Genomic DNA, 10262 nt, shown 5'->3' with positions numbered 1-10262 from the left:
TTTTTTGTTTAAAATCTCTTCTTCCTCCTCACGCGTCAGCGTGGCCCTGTCTTGTGGGACTCGTCCCACTGTCCGTCCCGTGGGTATGGGCCGGTGGCTGTGCCTCAAGGCCGTGCTTCCTGGAGCTGCTGCACGTGGACTGGGCCTGGGGTGGGCAGTCTCACGTTGGCCAAGGGCCTCCCGCTCACAGTTTTCTTCCTGGGATGGGTCTGTGCTCTCTGGCCAGTTGTCCCGAGGACGCCCGTGGCTCGGCGCCAGCTGGGAAGGGCTTTCCATTTCAATCAGAGTAACGCGCCGTGTCTGTCAGTGTCGGGCGTGCAGCGGTGATGAGCCGTTCACACAACTTCCAAAGCGACGCCCTCGTAAGCCTGGGCCCTCTGGTGCCGGCGGAGTTCTTGTCCTGTTGTTGCCGTGTCCCTGCGTGAGCAGATGCTGTGTCCAGTGTGTGCGGCTGCCCTGGCCGTCGGCCCCCAGGACAGCCTGCCGTGGCTTCCGCCGTGGCTTCCGCCGTGGCCAGTGGCTAGGACGGGGAGAGACTGCGAGCCCTCTGAGGGCGGCGCTGTGGAGTAGGGGTGACAGGCCTGCATCACTCACAAAGGGGGACCACCTGGGAAGAAGGTCATAGGCCCCACCCAGACCGACCGTGGTGCCCGGAGCATTGGTGATCCCTAGCCCACCCACCTCTTGCTAGTCACACCTGGCGAAGCGCGACCCCCCCACTCGCCACCCCCCTCCCCCGACCTGGGCTTGGCCCTGTGGTTTGCCCTGGGCAGCATGACGGGAGGAGAGGCCCCATGGATAAGTGCTCGCACACACGTAGGGACTTGTCCCTTTGGAATGTTCCCTCCCGGAGCCCTGAGCTACTGTGTGAGTAGGTCCAGGCACTCTGCTAAGAGGCCATGTGGGGAGGGGAAGGGAGGGGAGGGCGGGCACCGGCTGCAGGCTGCGCCACCTCAGCGCGGGGTCAGCCATGTGAGTGGAGCTGCCGGGACACTCAGCCCCAGCCGAAGCCAAGGGGAAGAGACCCCCCCGGACCAGCCGTCCCGCAGATCCACAGACATAGTAAGTCGTTGCTTTAGGCCTGAATTCTGGGAGCTTCCTTACGCAGCAGGAGACAGCTGAGCCCTGTGAGTCAGACCCTCTGTGGCCCTGGCCAGTCCCCGTTGTAAACACGTCCGGTGGTTCGGATGCCCGCTGGGGCCTGAGAGCCCTGGGCGGGGAAAGGCCTGGCTCCAGGGGCAGGAGCGGGGAGACTGGCCCAGGTCCTGGGCTCCCTCAGCCGCCAGGTCCTTGTGTGGAACTCCGAGGTGAGTGCAGATGCCAGAGATGAGCAGGGAGGGGAGTGCTTTGTGAAGCTGAACCACCAGATGGGAGCCAGGGCTCAGTAGCTTTTCATTTTTATTTTTAAAATATATTTTTATTGATTTCAGAGAGGAAGGGAGAGGGAGAGAGAGAGAAACATCAATGATGAGAGAGAATTATTGATCCGCTGCCTCCTGCACTGGGGCTCAAGCCTGCAACCCGGGCATGTGCCCCGACCAGGAAACAAACAATGACTTTCTGGTTCACAGTCGATGCTCAACCGCTGAGCAACACTGGCTGGCCTCTCTCTCTCTCTCTCTCTCTCTCTCTCTCTCTTTTAAATCATTATTTTTAATTTAAGTATAACATATACAGTGAGGTCCACAAATCTTAGGTATGCAACTTAGTGATTTGTACATACGTATGCACCTGTGAAACCACCACTCACATGAGCACAGAGAACATTCCAGCACCTAGAATGTTCCCTCCTGCGTATGCCTCCAGGAGCAGCTGCTGTTCTGACTTCTCTCTGTAGATTAGTCATTGCTTGCCCGTCCTTGCTTGATTTAGCTGTAGTGTTTTGTGTTTTTAAAGAATAGTTTCCTGCATGTCTCCCACCGGGGATCAAGCCTGCAACCTGGGCATGAGCCCTGACCAGGAATCGAATGGGCAGCCTCCTGGTGCACTGGGCGATGCCCAACCCTCTGCCCACACTGGCCAGGGCATGGCTGTCGTGTTTGTGACTATCTCTTTGAATAGATTTCTTTAGTGGTTCCCTCAATACTGCTTTTTTATACACAACTTATCACAGTCTACTGGTGTCACCTATCACAGTCTACTGGTGTCACCGTTGGCCAGTCATAGTGAAGTGTACAAGATTTCTCTCTTTAGGGCCCTTATCCTGCCCCACTTATGACCTGATTTTAATAAGCATTTCCTTTACATGCTTTGAGAAACACATTGGCCAATGTTATATTATAATTTCTTCTTTGACCCTCACACATAATTTAGAAAACTCGGGAGGATAAGGAAAACATTTACTGATGTTTTTACTCTTTCTATCGGACCCGTTTCCCCTGATGCTCCAGGATTCCTCCCGTCATCCTTTCCTTCCTGTTTTAAGAGTTCCCTTCGGCCATTCTTTTAGGGCAGGTCTGCCAACAGCACGTTCTCTCGGTTCTCCATCTGGGAGCCTCCATTCCTCCGTCCTGAGGCTGTTCTCCCTGAGCTTGGGGTTCTGCAGGGACAGCCTTGTCTTCCAGGAGCTGAAATGTGCCTGCCCTCTGGCCGGGCTTCTGTGAGAAACCGCCGCCATTTTAATGATGTTCCCAAGAGGTCCCTTCTCTCTCTGCCTTTGACGTGTGTTCTTTGTCTTTAGTTTTCAGGAGTTTGATTCCGACGTGTCTTCGAGTGGTTTTTCTTTTCTGGTTTACCTGTCTGGAGTTTATTAAGCTTCTGAAGTCTGCAGATAGACATCTTTGGCCAAATCTGGGTGTTTTCTCAGCCATTTTCTCTGAATTCTCCCTCAGCCCGCACTCTCCTCTCCGTCTGCACTCGGACAGGATGTCAGAGCTTTTGTTGTCGGCCCACAGTTCCTGTGCCGCGCTCATGTCTCTTTTCCAGCCCATTTCCTCTCGGTTCCAACGAGCTGATTTTCACTTCTCCGTCTGCACGTTCGCGGGCCTTTCCCGCACTGTTCCAGTCTGCTGCTGAGCCCGGCGAATGAGTGCTCAGCACTCAAATGTCCACGAGGGTCTTCTTTATCCTCCTGCTTGTCTGTGAAGGCTCTCTGCTTTTTCATTCATTCACATGTGTGCACAATGGCCTGCTGAGACCTTTTCCAGGCGGCAGCTTTAACACTCTTGTTAGGAAATCCCAACGTTGTGTCATCTTGGCGGCGTCTGCTGGTTGGGCCTTGTCTCCTTCTGGTTGCGATTTCCCTGGATCTAGGTATGACAGCGGTGTTTGTTATGAGGCAGGGCACTCAGTTAAATCTCCTGTCTCAGCAGCCTTCCTCCAGCACCGGCCTTATTGGTGCCCGGGGGTGGGGTGGGGTGCGGGGAGTCCAGGGTCCCACTTGACCTTAGTTGACACCCTGGTGGGAAACAGGGTGCCTTCGTGCTGCTGGGCAGGGTGGGAGGTCCAGCTTCTCCCCAGACCTCCCCTGACACCTCCCTGCCTGGGAAGGGAGGGGCCCCTGTTACTGCTGCCCATGTGTTCTTGTTGTTGTTGTTGCTTTTCTCCTTAAAAAACACAAAACATCACCATTCTTTATTGCTGAAAGTATTACATATGTTCCTCACTTTTCCCCATTGACCTCATCCATCCCCCTCCCACGCCCACTCCCACCCCAGGCCGTGAGCACCTGTTGTCTGTGTCCATGGGCCATGCATATATGCATTCAAGGTCTTTGGTTGATCACCTCCCACCCACCCACCCTCACCCGCCTTCCCTCGGAGATTCCCACTCTGCTCCATGCTCCATGTCTCTGATCCACTCTGTTCATCAGTTTGTCTTGTTACTTAGATTCCACATCTGAGTGAGATCATGTGATACTTGTCTTTCTCTGACTGGCTTATTTCACATGATACTCTCCAGGTCCCTCCATGCTATCCAAAGGGTAAGAGATCTTTCTTTTTTACTGTTGCATAGTATAAATATACCATGGTATAAATATTCCACAGCTTTTTTATCCACTCATCTACTGATGGGCACGTGGGCTGTTTCCAGATCTTAGCTATTATAAGTTATGCTGCTATGAACATAGGGGTGCATACATTCTTTCTGGTTGGTATTTTGGGTTTCTTAGGATACTAGTATATTCCTAGAAGTGGGATGACTGGGTCAAATGGCAGTTCCATATTTAATTTTTTGAGGAAACTCCATACTGTTATCCAGAGGCTGTACCAGTCTGCATTCCCACCAGCAGTGAACTAGGGTTCCCTTTTCTCCACATCTTTGCCAGCACTTGTCCTTTGTGGATTTGTTGATGGTAGCCATTCTGACAGGTGTGAGGTGATACCCCATTGTTGTTTTAATTTGTGTCTCTCTGATGATCAGTGACTTTGAACATCCTATATAATAAAACCCTAACAACCAAATGGCAGGACAGCTGGTCACTATGACACGCACTGACCACCAGGGGACAGAATCTCAACACAGGACCTGCTCTCTGGTGGTCAGTGCATGGAGCACCACTCAGCCAGAAGCCAGGCTCACAGCTGGCGAACGCAATGGTGGTGGCAAGAGCTTCTCCCGCCTCCACTGCCGGTGGGCGGTAAGGAGTGAGAGGTCCTGGACCGCCAGAACCCTGGACTGCGAGGGGGATATCTGACTGCCAGCGTAGGCCCAATCCCTGGGGAGGGGCCTAAGCCAGCAGGCAGACATCCCCCGAGGGGTCTCGGACTGCGAGAGGGCACAGGCCCAGCCGAGGGACCCTTCAGTGTACAAATTTCGTGCACTGGGCCTCTGTTTTTTTTGGGTTTTTTTTCATATGTCTCTGAGTCATCTGTATATCCTCTTTGGAGAAATATCTATTTAGGTTCTTTGCCCATTTTTTAATTGGATTGTTTGCCTTCCTTTTGTTAAATTGTATAAGTTTCTTATATATTTTGGATATTAGTCCTTTATCAGATGTATCATTGGCAAGTATGTTCTCCCATACAGTGGGCTCCCTTTTCGTTTTGTTGATGGTTTCTTTTGCTGGGCAGAAGCTTTTTATTTTTATGTAGTCAATCCCATTTGCTTATTTTCTCCTTAATTTCCTTTGTCCTAGGACAGTGGTCGGCAAACTCATTAGTCAACAGAGCCAGATATCAACAGTACAACGACTGAAATTTCTTTTGAGAGCCAAGTTTTTTAAACTTAAACTATATAGGTAGGTACATTGCTATGAACTTCATTAGAGTACTCCTAAGCTGGCCTTTGCTAAAAACGTCCTCAATCTGATTGAGGTACGTCCGCTGAGGTCAGCCCCTTCCAATGCTCCCATCCACACTCGTCTTGTGTACTTGTTTCATCTATCTCCTTTCGTTCATCCTCTCTGTGTGTCCAGACATCTCAACAGACCTTTCTCAACCCTCGACACTACATCTTCTTTCACTCCACAACGTTCCCTAAAATTAACTCATAAACTTTACTTAAAGTTTTAAGTCTTAGTTAAACTATAGGTATGTTGAATAAAACTTGATATCATATTAATAACAATATTATTTATTGATAAAATTAAATTTCTTACAATTTACCTTATAATATCCATAAAATTAAATCATGGCAATGACTGACCAACACTAATGTGAACAATGGACTTGCATCTCCTTGGCAAGTTTGGGGAAGTCAGGTTGTATGTCATTGTTTTTAATTTTAGGCGTGATTCCAAGTTCTCATCAATAAGACGGCTTCTCAATTACTCTTGATAAGGTTCATGCTTAAAAATGATTGCATAAATATGTAGACCTGAATACGGAAAAAATAGCAAACACTAGTTTTCTCAGTTGATTGTATGAGTCAGGAACACTGTTCCAGGTGTTAAAAATCCACATGTCTTCCTTCTCCAGGGCTTTCAAAGCAGACCGCTTGTGCTGTGAACTGAGTTCCCATTTGTTTTTCTCCAATATTTCTGTATCAGCACAAAGCCGCTCAAATGTCGAGCTCCACACTTCTTTGTTTTTTAAATCCAGCAATTGCATTTCAAAGTCGCCAAGGTCAATATTAAAGGGAGAAAATTTAATTCTGTTACAGTAGCATTAAGAGGTTTTTTAACATAGACTAACATTGCTTTGCTGTTTCTGAATTCCTGAAATCTGTTGAGAAAAGCTTCCCTCATATTTAAAAGTGTTGTTTTGAAATAGCAAATGTCAATATTAGAATTATTTTCTTCGCGATGTTTCAACAGGCTTGGAAAGTGAATCAAAGTTTCTCTTTCAAAATCTTGAGCAAAAAGAGATAATTTGTTTTTGAATGAAATAACTTCTTCTAACATCGAAAAAATTGTTTTCTTTCCCCTGTAGTTTACGATTAAGCTAATTTAGATGAGACATAACGTTTACCATGAGATAAAAATTTTTTGATCCACCGATCGTTCGTTAGTTCTGGATAGTGTACACCCTTCTCAAGGAGAAATACTTTAATTTCTATTAATAAGGAAGCGAAGTGTTTCAAAACATTTCCTCTTGATAACCAACATATCTTGTTATGCAGCAGCAGATCTGCGTACTCACTCTTCATTTCAACTAAAAATTCTTTAAATTGGCGATGATTAAGAGCTTTAGTTATAATGGATTTGATAATGTTAATCACCAATTCCACAACTTTGCAAATTTCTTCTGAAAATGTCTGCGCACAAAGTGCTTCTTGATGAATAATCCAATGGTAAGTAAGTATCTTGTGATTAATTTTTTCTTTCAAAATAGCAACAAATCCGTTTCTCCCATCCAAGTATTAACCAGGCCTGACCCTGCTTAGCTTCCGAGATCAGACGAGATTGGGCGTGTTCAGGGTGGTATGGCCGTAGAAATCCGTTTCTTATGCCGGTCATACTTTTCGCCCCATTTGTTGAAATTAAGACAACTTTATCGAGTGGAATATGATGTTTTTCAATGCACTCAATTACAGCATTTGCTGTATCCTCTCCACGTGTTTGACCTCTGAGTGGCAATAATCCTAAAAGTTCTTCTTTAGGACCTGTAGATGAAATAAATCGTACAAAAGGTGAAACTTGCGCTGTATCATTTATGTCACAAGACTCGTCAATTGCTATTGATAAAGCTGAGACCAATTTATGATATGATCTTCGACTTGCTGGTCGGTTATATTTGAAGACATTTTGACTGTCTATCTTTCACTGTTTTAGCAGGCAATGGTAACTCTTTAAATTTTTTTTTTTTTTTTTTTAGAATATCTGCTTTGTTCTTAAAATCCCAAAAAAGCTCTTTGGATGCATTTATAAAACAACTTTTATGTATTCGCCATTTGTATATGGTTTTCCTCTCTTAGCAATCTCTTGACGAACCACAAAACTTGCAATATTAACATTGTTGGAAGATTGCACCCAGGAATTAAATATAGAACTTGATTAAAAAAAGTATTTTTATTGATTTCAGATAGGAAGGGAAAGGGTGAGAGAGATAGAAACATCAATGATGAGAGAGAATCACTGATCAGCTGCCTCCCGCATGCCCCGTGCTGGGGATCAAGCCCAAAATCGGGCATGTGTCCTGACCGGAAACGAACTCGGACCCTTCAACCTGCAGCCAATCCGGCTAGGGCCAGAACTTGATTTCTCTTGACTCTCCTGAAGTTCCTCAACTGCTTTCTTCCTTGCATCACCAACAGGATATTTAGTACTAAATGACACATGTTTAGTTGTAAAGTGTCTCTCCAAATTTGATTTCTTGTTACGCGCCAATTATTCCTGACAAATAAGACAGAACAGAAGGCCACTTAAGTTTTGAATGAACGTGAAAATCTCAGTCCATTCAACTTTAAATTCATGGTTTTTGTCTTTTGTTTTCCTTTGCTGCTTGTTTTGTAGCCATGTCAAACAGGGCACCTAAAAAAAAGTTTCATTTTATAATAATAAAGCCACCAACACAAAATAATTACAATTGTTAAATTGATGACAAAAATACCTGTAGGATTTGTATCTGGTGGGAAAAATACAGGTAACTTTATGCTTCGAGTAGGCACTTTTGTCACCCGCAAGTGATTTGTGGACGCGACTAGCACTAACCACTGCACAATGAGACTGCTGACTGACTGGCTCACTCAACTCTGCATGAATCAAGCACGCCTCCCCCGCACTGAGCATCCCGCGGCCTGCCTGCGCTGTGTCTCCCTCTTGTCGCCGACACCCCCACTTATTCTTTCTCTTTTTAAAATATATTTTATTGATTTTTTTACAGAGAAGAAGGGAGCGGGATAGAGAGTTAGAAACATCAATGAGAGAGAAACATTGATCAGTTGCCTCCTGACACCCCTTACTGGGGATGTGCCTGCAACCAATGTACATGCCCTTGACCGGAATCAAACACGGGGCCCTTCAGTCTGCAGGCCGACGCTCTATCCACTGAGCCAGACTGGTCTGGGCACCCCCACTTCTTCTAACGCCACTTCTTCAAAATAGACTTGCCCAGGTCAAAAACCGACTTCTGCATATAGGCCACGAAGTTTCAATCGCACTATATGTGCGTGCCAGCACGTGGTATTTTGTAGAAGAGCCACACTCAAAGGGCCAAAGAGCCGCATGTGGCTCTTGAGCCTCGGTTTGCCGACCACTGTCCTAGGAGATGTATCTGTAAACATACTGCTATGAGAGTTGTCTGAGATTTTGCTGCTTATGATTTTTATGATTTCACAACTTACGTTTAAATCTTTTATCCATTTTGAGTTTATTCTTGTGTATGGTGTAAGTTGGTGATCTAGTTTTGTTGTGGGGTCGAATCCTGGGTTCAAAATAAGACCACTGGAGGCTGATGATTAATTAAAAAAAGCAGGCAAGGATTTATTGAAATATCTGGCCAGGACAGCCGCGAGAGCACCACACACAGGTGGTCTCCACACGACTGCCCCGTTTCAGGGGTAGGCAGTTCCTTTTAAAGGATCAAACCACAGGAATTTTCCTTTGTTCTAAATTCTAAATCCTAAAGAATATGTTTTAAAGACTGGGTTCAGCCTGCAGGGTCACTGCTAGTCACATCCTGCTGGACATTGGAATGTGGCCCTATCTTGCGATAGCCGATAACACAGAAGCAGAGCTCAGCGGTTAGTCTCTAAAGGTTATCTACAGTTTCTATCCCTGAAGCTACTGAGTCAGTGGGAATCAATCTCCTGTGGTCCTGGTCCCAGGCAAGGGAAAATTGCCTTAGCCTCCAGGTCTCCACCTGGAAGCTGAGGTAAGTATTCCGTGTTTAATCAGGCAGGAGCCAGACTTAGCAGGGTTAAAATTCAGTTTTTACCAAAGTATGGTTGCCACTATATTTCAGTTTAATTTTTTTGCATGTATCTATCCAGTTTTCCCATTATTGAATAGACTGTCTATATTCCATGTCAAATATTATTTGAGCATAATGGCTTGAGTTGATTTCTGGGTTCTCTGTTCTGTAGCATTGATTTATATGCCTGTTCTTGTGCCAGTACCAGCTGTTTTGATTACAGTGACTTTGTAGTATAACTTGATGTCTGGTATTGTGATTCCTCCAATTTTGTTTTTCTTTCTCAAGTTTGCTGCAGCTATTTGGGGTCTTTTTTGATTCCATATAAATTTTTGGAGTGTTTGTTTTAGACCTGTGAATTATGCTGTTGGTATTTTAATAGGGATTGTATTGAATCTGTATATTGCCTTGGGTAGTATGAACGTTTTAATGAGGTTGATTCTACCAATCCATGAACATGGTATATTCTTCCACTTGTTTGTATCTTCTTCTATCTCTTTTTTCAATGCCCTGTAGTTTTCTGAGTAAAGGTTGTTGTTTTTTTGCCTTCTTGGTTAAGTTTATTCCTGAATATCTTAATTTTTCTGTTGCAGTGGTAAATGGGATTGTTTGTTTAGTTTCTCTTTCTGAGAATTCATTATTGGTGTATCAAAGAGCCTTTGATTTTGGGGTGTTGATTTTGTATCCTGCTGCACTGCTAAATTCATTTACTAAGTCTTGTAGTGTTTTGGTGGAGTCTTTAGTGTTTTCTATGTACAATATCATGTCACCTGTGAATAATGAGTGCCATTGTTTTCTTTACTAACCTTATTGCTGGGGGACGGTGACAGTCCTGACTAGGCTTCATCTGTCTCCGACCCGACATGCAGGGAGGGTGCCTTGTTACCACTGGGTGGGGGTGAAAGGCCCAGCTCCCCACTCCTTCTTCTCTGTTACCACCCTGCGGTGGGGGTGGGGCACTGGATACAAGGCAGGCCATGCTCATGGGAGTTGGGGTGGGGCTAGGGCCACAGGTATTCCATGGTGCTT

The 10262-nt window shown here is 45.8% G+C and overlaps 1 protein-coding gene across 1 annotated transcript in view; it reads left to right on the top strand.

Annotated features, from left to right (window-relative positions):
* The first annotated feature begins 980 nt into the window (after positions 1-980).
* Positions 981-10262, top strand: part of PACSIN1 (protein kinase C and casein kinase substrate in neurons 1) — a 31590-nt gene continuing 22308 nt past the window's right edge. Inside the window, exon 1 of the mRNA XM_045572755.1 lies at positions 981-1062. The gene's annotated coding sequence lies outside the window, so the exon portion shown is untranslated. The remainder of the gene's footprint in view (positions 1063-10262) is intronic.

This window comes from Pipistrellus kuhlii, unplaced genomic scaffold (assembly GCF_014108245.1).
Source record: "Pipistrellus kuhlii isolate mPipKuh1 unplaced genomic scaffold, mPipKuh1.p scaffold_m20_p_5, whole genome shotgun sequence".
NCBI classification, from domain to species: domain Eukaryota; kingdom Metazoa; phylum Chordata; class Mammalia; order Chiroptera; family Vespertilionidae; genus Pipistrellus; species Pipistrellus kuhlii.
The sequence above is the reverse complement of the archived record's forward strand: the minus strand, read 5'-3'. Positions and strand labels throughout refer to the sequence as shown.